At 42.3% G+C, this 16,654-nt stretch overlaps 2 protein-coding genes across 2 annotated transcripts in view; one reads left to right on the forward strand and one right to left on the reverse strand.

Annotated features, from left to right (window-relative positions):
- Positions 1 to 13,481, reverse strand: part of MTRR (5-methyltetrahydrofolate-homocysteine methyltransferase reductase) — a 403,763-nt gene extending 390,282 nt beyond the window's left edge. Inside the window, exon 1 of the mRNA XM_086965276.1 lies at positions 13,395 to 13,481. The gene's annotated coding sequence lies outside the window, so the exon portion shown is untranslated. The remainder of the gene's footprint in view (positions 1 to 13,394) is intronic.
- A 468-nt stretch (positions 13,482 to 13,949) lies between these two features.
- Positions 13,950 to 16,654, forward strand: part of FASTKD3 (FAST kinase domains 3) — a 121,426-nt gene continuing 118,721 nt past the window's right edge. Inside the window, exon 1 of the mRNA XM_086965277.1 lies at positions 13,950 to 14,131. The gene's annotated coding sequence lies outside the window, so the exon portion shown is untranslated. The remainder of the gene's footprint in view (positions 14,132 to 16,654) is intronic.

Genomic DNA, 16,654 nt, shown 5'->3' on the forward strand with positions numbered 1-16,654 from the left:
TGCATTACAAGGCTGAGCAGCAGAGTGGTTTCGTGAACGGAGTCTTCCTAGCCGGCGCAGATTCATGCAGGGTCAAGGGCTGAGCTGGGACCATGCACTCCCCCGCCTACAGAGCCAATCAAGCGCGCGCCACGCGTCTTGTTTGCACACTGTTTGCCACAGGCCAGGGTCGCATGCGAATTCCATGTCTTCTGAGAGCCCAGAGTACATCCATTGCAAGGACGCTCATCTCGACGGGCCGGCACGGCTCGTTCTTTCAAATGCTCGGACAATGGAACAAGACCGCCACCCCTGCCTGCAGTGTCAGCAGAGGGGCCAAGGACTGAACGTGCCTGGAGTGTGAGTTGCCCTCTCAGCAAGAAGACTCCTTTCGAAGCCTGCACCGGTGGCAGCGAGGATGGCTCACACGGGTGGGCAGGGCCAGAACTCTGCAAGGGTGGCAGCTTGAGGAGCCCGGACTGTTGGTGGGAAGATGCTCGCATTGGTGGGAAGTGAGAAGGCTAAACTGCAGGCGGTGTGATAAGGCGTGGGTATGGAGGTGGCGGGGTTATGGGGGGGGGGTGTAAAAATGGTGGACAATGTGGAGCGCCGGATATCCAGCCAAATGTAATTCGTTTCCATTAAAATACACCAGCCTTTTCGAAATATCGCACACTTACGTTAATACGCTGGAGGCAGGCCTGTACAAATGGACTTTTATTCGCATACACATAACACAGGTGGGTTTGACCCCGGTGAGCCCTTATACAGCTGGCACACAGACCGCATGACATCACCACACTCCACGCTCTAACCACAGGACCCAGGCACTCCACTCTCTGTATACCCAACCCAGGAAAATGCTGCTCAGCCTCTCCTAAACTTTCCTGCTTCACCCCATGCTTATGCGCATCACAGGCTCCTGTCCAGGCACCCATACATGCATGCATCCACCCACCCACCCATACACCGACCCATCATCCGCTATCCATTCATCCACCCAAGCACCCATACATACATGCATCCATCCATCCATCCATCCATCCATCCATCCATCCCCCATCCATTCATCCACCCACCCACTCACCACACACACATCCATCCATCCACCCAGCACCCATACATGCATCCATCCACCCATACACCGACCCATCATCCTCCATCCATTCATCCACCCAAGCACCCATAAATGCATCCATCCAGACAGCCATCCATTAAGCCATCCGCCATCCATTCATCCATGCATACACCCACCCACTCACCACACACATCCGTCCACCCAGCACCCATACATGCATCCATCCATCCACCCATCCACCGACCCATCCATCCATCCATCCATCCCCCAGCACCCACCCATGGATCCATCCATCCGCCAGCACCCATCTATGCATCCATCCACCCATGCAACCATCCACCCATGCAACCATCCACCCATACACCCATCCATGCATCCATCCACCCCCCACCCAGCACCCATCCATTCATTCATGACACTCAGCATTATGAATAAATCCTTGTTTCTGCTTTTTTTGTTAGAAAAGCCCGTTTGGAGTCCGTTTGGCGTGACACTCTGCCTTTTCAATAAATTCCTTTAATTTTCTGTTTGAAAAGCCCGTTTCTGTAGCGTTCTAATGCCACCTTACCATCGCATGCATTGTAATTGCATGCGATGTTAATGGCCTTGCGGCGTCGTAGCATGCGTGGTAATAGCATGCGAAGTGAACGACCATACGATGTCAAAGTGGCGGTGCGATAGCACCGCAATGTTTTGACGCCGATGTGTTGGGTGTTTCCCCATTTACTTTCATAAGTCTTTTTATAATCTTACAAACTGTAAAAAAACAAAAGCAGTTTAGCAGATGTGGTCAGTCGATATCACTTCTGGAACATACAATATTTGGGTCAAATATCAGTGATGGTCTGTGGTAAATGATGGTGCTCGCATGGTACAGACACGCTGCTAAGTTAAGGTGTATATAGATCAAGAGCTGAAATGTTTATCGTCTCAAAATTTTAAAAAACTGTGATACCGAAGCGCACATAACAGTCCAAAATGTACATGTCCATAAACCGTTCAGTGCTAACAGGTTCTAGAAGTATTTATTCCAAAATCAGTTCAAAATGTCACATATAACTTGATTGTGAACTTTTTGTACATCAAATGGCAGCCCACATGTGTTTCGTCACAAAGCAACTTTTTCATTGTCTAGCATTGCGTTGATTTAGAACTAGCATTTAAAGATCTAAGCTACCACAGTTGTTTACTCAGAGTAAATGAATCAATAAACAGCTATGAAAAGCCTCCAGCCGCGTCCTAGTGAGTGTCCGGATAAGAGTGAGTGACTCACTTGTACCTGGACACTCACTAGGAGGCAGCTAGAAGCTTATCGCAATGTTTCTCTATTTATGTGGTCGGCCTGAGCTTGTGACTTTTTCCCGATCTAGCACAACCAGATACTCACAGTTAGGGCTTTCTGTTTCTCAATGCTATTTTTACTTAAACCTTTAAAATTAAATAACCCTGTTTCTACTTATTGAATTGCTGTTTTTGTCTCGTTTGGTTTCCAAATTTTACTCTAAATTGGTGTGAGAGATCTCTTGTGTTGTGTTTTCACTTTATTACTGTTTGTGTGCAGCATAAATCCTAAGCACGTGCCTGACTGAATGGTTTTGTGCCAAGCGACCAGAAGATTAAATTCAGGTTAATTTAGTGACGTTGTGGTTCACCCTGACAAGGATTGTGGTTGTTGCCTCAGTGCGGTTTCCACTCTCCCCAACCAATAACCCAATTTCTTACACATACTCTATCTGTACCTAAACATATTACCATCCCCTCCAATAAGTCATAACTGCACGTCGCCCTTCCCTTGTAGACGCACACTCATTTTGCTGGAACACTGCAGACACAGTTTCACTAGGCCTGGAGCCATCAAAAAGCAAAGACAATACTGACCAAAGGTATCTACCTGTAAACTCCAATTGAGCTGACGGTTGACTAACGTTGAAAGTAACGTTGATAGTTTGCCAAAATGGAGTTTCCTTTGTTTGTGAACAGGATGAGAATGTACGGAAGCTCTGAAAAACTGGGGAAGGATGGAAGCATGGAGATTGAATGAAAGTAGAATTTGAAAGAAACTTATGGTATGTCGAAACGACATCTGAGCAAAGATGGCGCAGGATATACAGTAGGCTATGTGGTTTATTAGAGAATACAGTGTGATACACACTGACATTGATTACTGATTTATTACGGGCTGGCACAATTGCATCATGCTGCCAGTGTTTTAGATGATTATAGGACTCTAGTAAATATTCCCGATTTCATGCCCTTAAGTGGTTATATCAAATCATACCCTTATACAGGCATAAGAATCATACCCATATTAAGACATAGCCAATGTAGTCCAAATACGGCAAGGCTACTCCCATAGACTCCTAGAAAGCACAACGCGTTCTTAAACAAACCAAGCCTCCAGCAGCCCGGGAATTCACCCTGCTTCTGTATTGATTTGTCCTAGAACTCCTGGAGTCCTGAAAGAACTGCGAGTTCTTAGTGACGTCTTATGTCCAACCTTACGTCAAACTCGGCACCTTCCAGGTATAAATATACCAGCATCTGCCTTAAGCAACACACGGTGGTTTGGAGCAGATCGGCTATCTACTTGCCCGAAGCCCTGCTGGTGTGAGTGCCGAAGGAAGCCGACCCTCCCTGCTGACGCACTGAGAGAGACGCTGTCTTTTCTCCTGACGAGAAATCCAGCGCCAGTGTTTCCCTGTCACCCTTGCGGGTTACTGGGAGATCGAGTCCTGAGAAAGAGATACAAGACGTCCTTCATTCTATAACCAAGGTACAGAGCTGATTAGACCCTTAGAGAATTCTTGATTCAGATTTTTGGCAAAACTGATAACTCATCTACTCCTTCCCTGTACTAGGCTTAGGTTAGGTACAACGGGGTAGGCGTATCTTAGAAACACCAGCTGAGTACGTTTAGTCATTATTTTATCATTGTATGTATTTTATCCATTTTAAGTATCTTATGGCTTAGAAACCATATAAATGCTTTTACAGTATTATTTCATAATACTAATTTTACTGTACACACTTTACTTTATGAAAAGTATTGCAATTGTGGCAATTCACTTCTCTTGCATGAGAAAGTAGACTGCTCAATAAGTACCCTTTTTATTGAAAACGCCCGTCTCTCTATTTCTCTGCACTCCTGGTGAAACTAAGCATGCACGATTGACTGAGTGAAATAGCTATCTATTGTTTCCGCAACTCTGGAGATATACTCCTTATTCTGGGGGAGCAAAGTTGTCATGTTTATGCGGTTGTCAGAAACTAATCCCTTCTTGTCTATTCAAGAAAGTGAACACCTTCTTGTTTACTCGAGAAAGTTTCTAGTGACCTCGGAGCTAGCTGGCATTTCATAATTAAGTCTAACATATTCTTTAGAGACCTAGTCGACCTCAGTCCTACGTCTACACTGTCGTTTATGTTATTCCAATGCGCAGAGCCTACTGGGAATATAGGAACTACACTACACCAGTGTGGTGAAGTGTGATACAAATGCAACAGACAATGCAGAGAACAGCTGTGAACTGCAATGCATATAGAAAAGGATGGGGATAGGAAACCAAAGTCAGTTCAAAGTTGTTGTCACTGCCACAGGCCTGCAGGTCCGTTATTTATTTATAAAGTTTTATATAGCACGAACTTGACCGAAGAGGGTATCAGACCGCTTTACATATAGGATTTTTGCTTTACAAGTGACATCAGATACAAGAGCATAGCAAGGTACAGTACACAAACAATGTTTCAATATTTCGTAGGAGGGAGTGGATGAAGGAGTAATAGCGGGGAGACGAGGAGGAACAATGCCCAATGTCCGGCTGGGTAGGTGACGGTCAAGGGGGAAACCAAGGCCAATCTCCTCAGCTGAAATGAAGAGCTATAAAACATTGAACGGATATGCTACATTGGCTGTCTTTAAGCCAAAAAGTACTCTACGCACCGGTATGGTTAGATTTTCTAACATTCCACAATTGTGCTTTAGCACCCGAGGAGACACACATTCCTACGAACTATTCCATGCCCCTTCACTACTATCAAGGGTTATGTTTTAGTTTTGTGAAACAGAGGAATAATTCTCCTTTTTGCCATTTTAATATTAATCCAATGACGAAACACGATTGTCACCGTGGACCAATGGAAAGCTCAGTCGAAAAAACAGATAATGTTTATTTATTGCTAGAACTTCTGAAATAAAGGGATGTTAAAGCTTCTCATCAACTTTATTGTGGAAAATCCTGCAACCCCAGGATTCACATTCTACTTGGCTTGGGACTGAAAGGGTTTAATTATACTGGATTGCGTTACAACTGCAGCATGTAGAAACAGGAGGTTTTTAAATTATAGGTCTGCTTCCTGAATGCATTGCTTGGTGGGAGATTCATTCTGAATATACAGGAGCACGTCTTGCATAAGTTTTGCTTTTCCCAAAAGAGCTGACGTAAATAGGAAGTTTGTGTCATCCATTTGTACAAGTCTATTTATTATGTGTTCTTCAAGGTACTGTTAGCACGCATAACGAATAAATGGACAGCACGCATAACGAATGAATGGACAGGGACGCACATTTAGGTTCACTTTCACACAAAATATTAAGTACCTTTTTAACAATTCCCTTTTCATAATCAACTCTTAAAACTAAACTGAATAGTCCAATTCTAATTACTTGTTACTCCTTTAGGTGAATAAAATAGATTTCATGAGACTTTCCTTTGTAAACTTTAAAAGAAACTGAAGTAGATGTGTTTAATTGATTCTGGACACTAAAAAAGCAAGACGGATTGTAACAACTGCATTAGCTAAAAATAATCTCTCGTGGTGAGGCGAGGGTGTCACGAGGCTAGGACAAGAAAGTATCTTGAGTACAGAAAGTCAGGCCCCGGTTAGGATATGAGAGGAATACAGATCTCCGCCAAAAAATCGCGGTAGGAGTTGGTTTGCATCATAAAGTGTACCAACTTTGTACCTTGGAATGATACAAGGTAAAAGGCAGAAGCATGGTAAAAGGGCAGAAAAGACTGTACTACGTGTCAACCTTTCTTAATTCCACAGGGCCCAATAAGAACACTTTAATGACCCTTGCAGTATGTGATTTATCACCTGAACAAAAATAAAATGAATGTCAAGTTAGGGAAGCTTTTGTAGTACATCTTATGAACACATCTAATATTAGCAGCGCTTGCCAATCACCACCTTCCTGCAAATGTTGCCCTTTTCGTTGCACTAAATACCAGCAGATGGGAGTGAAATATACATTTTCTCCACTTTACCCGATCTATGCCAAGAGGGAGAGTCGGAGGCAGCACTCTACCACTACTACAGCCGCCATGTCTCAGACAGTGCTTGAAGCAGAACGCTTTTGGACTAACAGTAGTCTTGGAGATACTTGTATGCGAACACTTAGGCTAGCGTGCATTTTTGTTTAAAGCGCCACACCCTGATGAATGTGTGGAGTCTACTTCACTAGTTTTCGAGAACCAGCAGCCAAAAGAAGAAATCCTGCGCTTATCTACAGACATCGTGCCAGGCCGCATTTTCTTAGAATTGCACACAAGCAGAACTGCAAAGATAAGCTACAGACCTATGCTACTTAACCACAAACCTATGCAAAAAAGGGTTCACCAAAATGAGGGATGTGAAGGGTTTAAAATTAGATTACATTTTCTAGTGTGGCAAAGCTGCTGACATGTTCATGGTATTTATAAATACGCTTGCCAAGAAAGCCTTTCTAATGATAAAGAAAATAACTGCATTAAAAATAGTATTCAGCACCTTACACAGTTTTAAATAGAAGCACAGTTTTAACAAATTAAGAAAACACAAAGCCTTTAATTAGCAAAATGTTATAAATGGGATTCCTGGTTGGCTGAGGTATGCGCTCAGGCCAGGCAGGAACTAAGATAGATACACACTAAAAATAACTTGTGCTCACCCTCTGTTAAGCCTGACTGCTCTCGGCTAAGTTATCTAAAGTGGCAATGTGTAAAGTATGTGTTCAACATACACATATTAACACCATGAATACACCAGAAAAGGACCCCACACAGGTTTATAAAAATTGTTATTATAAACAAAACAATATAAAATTTACAAAAATCCAATGTATAGAAGTTGATATTGAATTTTAAAAGAATAAATGCAATAAAGCGCTTAGAAACAAGCAGCGCTACAAAGGTTACTTTAGATCGTGCTGCGCCGGGGCAAAGTCACAGTTTGGGCTGATTGCTATGGGTACCAGCATGGTGCAGGACCCACGCAAGCTCCTGTGAACCAAGTATATTTTGTGGCCGCAACAGCAAGAGGTGTCTATCTTCTCCATGCGGTAAAAGTGATGCTTCCGTTCCAAAGACGGGTGCCACAGTCGAGAGGTGTAGAGTGATGCACCAGAATCTGTCACGCAGTCGAGGGGATGCGTGGATCTCACAAAGCTGCAGCCACAGCGATACGCTGTCCAATCTCTGGAGGCAAAGCTTTGGTTCTGAGGCGATGTGCCGATGTTACTCCTGCAACCGGGTCGATGCGCCGGTTCTGCTACCAGCAGACAGGACATGTGTCGAAATCCATGTTGCAAGTATCTGGGCCACCACATCCAGTGAGCCAGGCACAGGATCAGGGGTAGAGATTTTGTTTCTCCAAGTCTCAAGCAACAGGAGGCAAGCCAACATGCCCTTGGAGATCACTTCGAGTAAAGGCAGAGTCCAGCTTTCTTTTAGCAGAGTCAGAGAGCAGCAGGCACTAGAGCAAAACAAGAGAAAAGCAGGCCTTTCAAGTCTGCAATCCAAAGATGAGTCCTTTAAGCAGCACAGCAGTCCTTCTGACAGAGGTTCAGTTCAAGATGGAGAAGTGTCTGATTTTAGGGGAGTCAGAGACCCAGTACTTAGACCCAAAAGTGCCTTTAATGTGGGGCTGACTTCAAATCAGCTCTCTGAAGGGCACGTGTACCCCTTTCTACCCAGTCCATCTGTGAGGGGTGATCAGCCCTTAGTGTGGAAAACAGGACACTGCTCCCTCGCCCTCTTCCTGCCCAGTAAGGACTTACAGAATCCAGATGAATGCAAATTAGTCTCATCATACCCACCGTTTCTGTGTTTGTGGCTGACTAGAGGGAATGCACAAAGTGTGGCTGTCACCCACCCCAGACATGTATTGGAGACAGGCTGTAAGGCACACAGAGCAGGGAAATGTCCACCTTCTAAAAGTCATACAACAAAAACGAGAAAAACCCTTCAGATACAAAGGGAACCGGGTTTGAGTACCTAATAACAAGAAAATGTTCTCTATGTTGGTCTTCCTTCACTTACTGCCTCTTACAACAACATGCCTGTTCAATCATACACACCATATAGACTAAAGGCCTTATTTTTGTGAAAATATTTCCTCTTTTATTGACATTTTTATATAAACACTGTTTAAAAAACAAAATCAATACATGAAATATCGTTAGAGAGGACACAATTCTGTTTTTGATCAACTCTCTCTCAAATGACTCCTCTCTCAAATGTCTTAAACATTTGTCTAGATAACATTTTCCAATGAGCGCATTTTAAAATTCAAGTATACACACAATTCTATATAGTATCCTTTCCATAAGTTTTAATGTTGGCAATCATGCACCAATGGAACATCTGTATTAATGTCTCTTATGTGTACATTCATACAAAGTGTACAGGTTCATAAAAGGATTAAATAAGAACAATAGACAAGCATACACAATATACAGTTAAGAAAGACTTTATAAAAACAATGTTATATAACAAGAACAGTTGTCGGTGCAGTGTTTCCGTGGGTTGAAAATGGTTGACACCACCTTCTTCAGGACAGATTAATCAATTAAAAACAGTATGGTTGTCCTAAAGGAATTTTTATTCCTAATTTAATGTTAAAGTTCATCTTATATGGTTCTTCCCATTGATACAATGCGATTCATATGTAATCAGGGATTCTCCTCCTGTGATGCTGACAATTTAAAAATGGTTTATTCTAATTTTGTATTAAGATACATCTCATATGTTTCTCCACATCGGTACAGGTTGATCCAAATGTGATTGAGGGTCCTCCTCCTATAGTGCTGACAACCCTTAGGTTCAGGATAGAGTGGCTTATTTCTGGAATCCGAAGGCTATGGCCTTCTTTATAATTTATAATTCTGGCGTGAGACTCATTAGTTTCTCGGCCCACTGACCTCTATTTCCTTTGTAGATTCTTACTCTCTGTAGCGCGCATGGTCAAATAAGTGTTGTCCGGTCAAATGATCCAGTGCTTCTCCTCTAACGATAATTTAAGTATTGATTTTGGTTTTTAAAAGGGGTTTATATAAAAAATGTCAATAAAAGAGGAGATATTTGTTACAAAAATAAGGCCTATAGTCTGATAAGTGAACGGGCATGTTGTTGTAAGAGGCAGTAAGTAAAGGAAGAACAACATAGAAAACATCTTCTTGTTGTTAGGTACTCACACCTTCTAAAAGTGACAAATTCTCAAACCATAATGTTAAATCCAACGTTACCACTAAAGAGGATTTATCATTACCATTCCAGAAATATAAAACATGATATAGCCACTCTGGATTTGCACAGTTTCTGTTTAAACCTGAAGGTTAATTCTTATAAAATTGCATACAGACTTTTAAAGACTGACACCTTTGAAACAATCGTTTTTCTGTAAGTGGGTTTTTAGCCTATGTTTGGCACAAACGCTGTCAGGTTGTACATCACCGAGAGGAAAGGTACATTATAATAATATATGTATAATTAAACGTCTAAAATACAATTTGTGCAATATGAAAGGTAAGTGTGTAGAAGAGGCCATTAAAATATTCTTAGAATTGAATTCTGATAGCTGGGTTTCGTGCAACTCGTTTCAATTAGATTATAATTCTATATGCCGACCAAGCTAAGTAAGGATACATTAGCCCTCTGCTAGATTTGCAGACATTATATTAGAAGAACGCTGTTGTACATTTAGTATTATAACTGATGTTTTCTTTTGCTGAAATCTCTGAAACCTGTGAGAAAATGTTAATGGCCCTTTCTACACACTAACCTTTAATATTGCACAAATTTTATTTTAGACTTTTAATTATACACATGTTCTTGTATTTGTACGCTTTGATAGTTCTTGGCAAACCGAATAAAGCTTATTTGATGATGAGGATCTAACTACACCTTTATAATCCGAAATGACCACTTAAAAGAGTATAAGGGAATTCACAATGCTCGCCTGTCAGAGGAGTAGGCCTCACAGTGATGAAAAACAAATGTAACTGTTTCTCACTGCCAGTACATGCAAAACATAAAAGTGCATGAACTTCCTTTCACTTATGTAGCACCCTGACTTCAGGGATACCTATGGTCTACCTTGGGGGTAACATATACGACAGGGGAGTTTTAGGCTTTGCGAGTAGTTTTTATCGGCAAGTCAAAGTGACAGTAAACTGCACACACGGGCACTACAGTGGCAGGCCTGAGAAAGGTTTGAAAGGCTACTTCTGTGGGTGGCGCAGTCAGTGCTGCAAGCCCACTAGCAGCATTTAACTTTCAAGTCCTGTTATATTCTGGTTTTCTCCTTCCCTGCTGCTCAGCCTGTGTGTGTGATGTCATCAGAATGTTCGTGTATGCATGGTTTAAATGTGTGGTCAGTCTGAGTGAGTGGGGCTGAGCAGCTGGATGCTGCTCCCGGTGTGGCCTTCTTTACTATCTAACCTATGACTAATAAATCTACTTAATTACACCAACGGCTACTGGATTTGCTTACCTCCCAAATTACTTTCTTCAATGTAACACCTGTGCATATGGTATACCACTTTCCAAGGGACCTGGGGGTAAATTAAATATGCCAAGCATCTATACACCAGTGTCACCATGTTTAGGGAAGAAGCAGATTCACTTTTCCACTGGTTAGCTATGGTAACGTGCTCAGAGTTCGATGGCCAACAAAAAGAAGGTCCGAAAAAAAGGTGGAGGAAGGCAACAAGTTTGAGGTGACCCTTTTAAGAGGGCCATTTTCCAACAGTAAATATATTCACACTAATATGATCCAACTGATACTGATGTCAATATCCATTCTTTTTTCTAAAATGTATCCATTGGTCAGTGAGGGTACCTAAAAAATAGGTGTAAACAATTAAGGTCATGAACTTTAATGGATTACTGGTCAAAGTGAGGGAGACGGTCCTGCACGCTGGTTATTTTGGTGAGTGACGGGGTCCTGTGGTGTGCAGATAGCAGCACTGCGGGCCAGTAGTGAGCGGGCAGGACTAGGCTGCAAGGCACTTGAAAATCCCGTCACAGCTGGAGAATACGTGCAGCCCCCAGTGGATAACAAAAAGGCCCTGGACAAAACAAAAAGTATGGAGCTGGACAGTGATGCGTTCTCCTGGAGAAACATGGGAGACTGGCAGAATAATTGAACCTCGCTTCTCCTGCTGAATGGGGACACATGGGCATGCACTTTAGGCAGTGATACCACAGTGGGCTAGTGGGGGAATGGTTGAAAAGTGTACAAGAGCAGCGTCTGAATGGTAATGCGGGCACTCTGGCAATGCCAGAGGGGCCAGTGCAGAGTTCCAACTGTGGGCTGCTTTATGGAGCAGTTTGGGGGGCAGATTTGGGTGGTTGCGTTATTTTTCGGATACAGCCAGCGACCCAGTTGGTGTCTGAGTGGCCTTTCTGGAGATAGATGAGCGCTGATTACCTCACGTTTAGCAACAGGCAGAGGTGTCACTTTCTTTCTCTCGCAGGGCCGGCCCATTAATGTATGCATAACTAGCGGGGCAGGGGGACTGAGCAGAAGTGGCCTCACTTGTTTTCAGTCACCAGTGTAAACGAATCTGTGCATTTTTTGTATCCCCCCCCCCTTTTTTTTAATAAAATTTCGCCAAAGCAGTGTTTTGAGGAAAAGCAGTATGCAAATGTGGGCCACTTTTTTTTGCGTGCCCGGGCAGATTTCGAATCTCAATTCAAACCTGTAAGGGCTGAATGGAGCACTTGGACGGCTGTGTAAAAAGCACTTGCCCACAATTGGCAGGCAGATGGATATTTTAGGACACAGCCGACGTTTTGTTGAGTGATTTGAAATGTGTTCTCCATACAGCATACCTACTACTGACCTGTATGCCCCCCCAAAAAGCGTGCACAGAAGAGTCAAAAGGTCTTAATTGCATATGTGCGTTACTCGCTGAATCTGCTGTCTATGGAGGCCTCTGATGCAAACTTTGCACTATTGAAAACCACATCTAATGCAGAAGAGATGTCTCTCATAAAACAGAATCTCTAGAACTCTCTGCAGGGCCTCTGGAAAGATCTCCGGGAACACACGAGTAAGGGTATTGAACGCAGTAATACAAACCTTATAAAGCATGCTTGTCTCCAAGATTTATTTAACTACGCTAGGATGCGGATGATGTAGGCTCCAGGATATTTGACGTCAAATGTCCAACCGAAAGTTTGGTGTCTACGGTGATTATGACATGAACTTACTCAGGCACCTAGAGGCAACACAGTTCCAAGTACGTACTATACAAAAATCCTATGTTGCGTGACAAAAACGACAGAAAAAAATACCATCCTGAACTAAGCAAATACACTTGGGGTAAGCAGGATGAAGTATAGAGTGTGAAATGTAAATCAGGTTTGCATTGCTGACATAAAATAAAGATTTTTTACACTCATTGATCAGTGCTTACTTCAATAAGGCCAATGACAATTGCTATATATCCCGAAAGGATCTACTTTCAAAGTGGGTTTTTAATTGAGACTCGGCGAGATCAGCCCTACTTAAAGCTCTAACTACCTTCCTGACAACCTACCCTCATTTGGTGTAACCCTCTTTCAAATTATACAGTCTCCGATAGTGTCTAGGATTCCGTCTGGGTCGAGTGCCGCTAGATACTTGAAATGTCCTGGGACAGAGACGTGCGAGCTAGGTCGATAGAAAACGAAGAGCGCTCCTGAGAATGAGAAGCACCCACTTTGCACTTCATCACAAACAAGACAACTAGCAGTTTGATCTTCAAGAGTTCAACACTTGCGCGCTAGGAGAGATATGGATATAAAGATATACAGTTCGTTATGGTCTTCGTCTGATTTTTCTTAGTGACACACAGTGACCACATCTAAATAGCAACTTGCCCCGAAGACGGCCACTACAGCATTCTCTTTGCCTACCTTCAACATCTAAGTGCAATCTGAATTCGCGAGCGAACTGCTTGACAGGTATGTAAATCAGATAGCAATCAACTGTGTTTCTATAACGTATTGATAGCATTAATAATGCTCTCGGGAGGTGCTGCGTTCTTCTGCTGATGCAGTCTGGCTTCAATGCCTCTTATTAATTCACTTACCCGCCTGCTCGTTCTCGGTTGATGCGCTCCTAAGGATGACACCCGGCTGTCAGCATAACACATTACGAAGACCAGTTATACTAACACATGGAGCCATGGAAACAGAGAAAAGACAAGTCAACAATTTATTGAAGCATCAAGACGCACGGCCATGTTGAAAAGGAGCGATTTCACTTCCAAATACTTTTTAACGCCACTTGTTAGGAGATGTTTGCTATTTTCTAAGGTCCAGCGCGCAGTAAAATTAACATTAAAAAAAATTATTAAGTGCATTATTATTTATTTTAAAAATACATTTCAAGCACAAAAGCTGCCTTAAAATACGGGGGAAAGAGTATAAAATAATTATGTAGGAATTTAGTGGATTGTGCAATCACATTCGTGTTCGTTCTACGCCTTCCTTGGCATAGTGTATGGAAAAAATGGCCACTTCATTAATTGTGATCCTCTGAAAACAATTGTTAACTACTGATGCGGCGTATTCATGACGTCGAACAGGCCGGGTGGCTCTGGGTGGAAATGCTACTGACAAGATCCTTCGAAGAAAGCCACATGATATGATGTAGGTTAAATACAGTCCGGGTGGCTCGCGTCACCGGAAGTTTTTCTACCGCTGGGTCGCATGCCGAAAAAACTTTTAACTCTCAAAGGTTGAATCAATGTTATTTGATAAACCCAGACCATCTCTACTGGCAGCAGCCTGGCAAGCGGCATATGATCTGCGTTTCAAGGTGCAGGTAAGCCGTATTAACACATGCAAAACAGCTGTATGCAGCTCATCCAGGTCCTTAATGTTAAAACCAAGTAGAGGCGCGCAAGCCGACAAATTGACAGGGAGAACTAAGCTGCAAGTTAGAATTGGCTGTAAGAGCAAAAGCACATGCATTTCGATTTTTTTCCCAACCATAATGATGAGGAATATTTTATTAGCAAAATAGAGCCATGATAAGTGCGTATATTTTATGTATTTAGTTATTATAGTATTTACTTTGCCAACTATTTGTCGTGATGTGCGCTAGGTATTTGTTTTGGCTTGAAGCAAAACAAAAAAGACTGCCATCGGTATGTATTTGCTTCTCACTCGGCACACGTTTAAACAAGCATTTACAATGCAATGGTTTCGCCTTTTGAAAAGTTTGAGCTATTGGCATTGTAAATGACAACATTTTTATTTATGTGTTTGTTTTGAAAATACATAAATAAATGGCATTGTCATTTACAATTCCAATAGCTTCAGAAAGCTTAAAAAAGGCAAGAGTGAACGTTGTGCAGGGCCAAAACACAATTATGCTCAACAAACTCCTAAATAATTTGTTGCATGCAAATAATAATAGGAAAACTAAAACCGAATCATGCTGCACACTTACTAAAAAAAAAATCTATATTGGCATTATTAAAACACTAGTTCGATTTCTGAACTCTAAAAATTATACATAAACGCAATAACATCAATGCACCAAAACCTATAAATAAGGCACATAAATCATGCCATGTCTTCTACTATAAAGGTCTATGTTTGGGGTAAGAAACTCAAAGTATACATTATACCAAGGGATAAATATTCATCTAGGGCCCTTACTACAAATTTTAGGTAAAATCAAGGGGCATATTGAGCAATGTAGCGTAATTGCATAACTTCGGAAATTTCATAACAGGTGCAACATGAGTTTATAAAAAGTATGTCAGATTATGCCAGCAGAACAAAAATGTTATCTCGGCCTTCTCCAAAGCGGCCAGTGCACTCACTGTCACTCTGCACTCAGTCTGCACTCACTGTCACTCTGCACTCACTGTCTCTGCACTCACTGTCACTCTGCATTCACTGTGCACTCACTGTCACTCTGCACTCACACTCACTCTGCACTCACTGTCTATGCACTCACTCTGCACTCACACTCACTCTGCACTCACTGTCTCTGCACTCACTCTGCACTAACTGTCTCTGCACTCACTCTGCACTCACTGTCTCTGCACTCACTCTGCACTCACTGTCTCTGCACTCACTCTGCACTCACTGTCAGTCTGCACTCACTGTCAGTCTGCACTCACTCTGCACTCACTGTCTCTGCACTCACTGTCTCTGCACTCACTGTCTCTGCACTCACTGTCAGTCTGCACTCACTGTCTCTGCACTCACTGTCTCTGCACTCACTGTCAGTCTGCACTCACTGTCTCTGCACTCAGTCTGCACTCACTGTCAGTCTGCACTCACTGTCAGTCTGCACTCACTGCCTCTGCACTCAGTCTGCACTCACTGTCACTCTGCACTCACTCTGCACTCACTGTCAGTCTGCACTCACTGTCAGTCTGCACTCACTGTCTCTGCACTCACTGTCTCTGCACTCACTGTCAGTCTGCACTCACTGTCTCTGCACTCACTGTCTCGATTGAGAATGATTCAAGTAACGGGGGCTTTTTTTCGCCAGTTGTTCAGCAGCTAATTGAGCTGTAATGCAGATGTACGCACTCCCTTTCTTAATCTGTGGTTACCTATGCATAATGGTCCATCTCCAGTGTATTGTATCATTCCTCTAGCGAGCTTCGAAAAGCAGACAATTATAGGTTTCTTTTTGTGATGCAACTGGAGTCTGCTTAGTGAAGCATCCGTAGGCCTTTAACGACACCCTCGAGAGGAGAACCACAAAAGCATTTGAGCTATAACCCAAATAAGCATGAAATAATTATTCGTGTTAATACCAAGAAGAGCACCCGGTCATCGACATATGTTAGGAAACACCCTGATTCTGCATTGATTTGAGAAATGCTTTAAAAACTACCAGCAATTATTCTCATGCACTCTTGTGTATTCATACATGTGTAATGATAAAAAAAAATAGACGAAAAAGAATAAGATGAAGGATCTCGCTCTACATCTTCCAGGGTATTAACCAGACTACATAAAAAGCGAAAAAAGTTAAAGTTATCATACATCAGTATGCTTCTGCAATTGATAGAAAATACATAGATGTATATGCAATCCTGAAATCAAAGCAGCTATTATATGTAGGAGGGTTTCTTCGAGCAAAGAAATTGAATTACTGCAACTTTTAAAACATCTGTTTGCAACAACCAATGTAGTCACGAAATTAAGTTTTAAAGTAAGCATTTGCAATGCAACGGTCTCGCCTTTGCAAAAGTTAGAGCTATTGGCATTGTAAATGACAAAATGTTTATGTATGTGTTGGTTTTGAAAACAGATACATAAATGGCATTGTTATTTACAATGGCAATAGCTTAAACTTTTGCAAATGTGCGACCTA

The sequence above is a fragment of the Lissotriton vulgaris genome, chromosome 4_1 (genome assembly GCF_964263255.1).
Source record: "Lissotriton vulgaris chromosome 4_1, aLisVul1.2, whole genome shotgun sequence".
NCBI lineage: Eukaryota > Metazoa > Chordata > Amphibia > Caudata > Salamandridae > Lissotriton > Lissotriton vulgaris.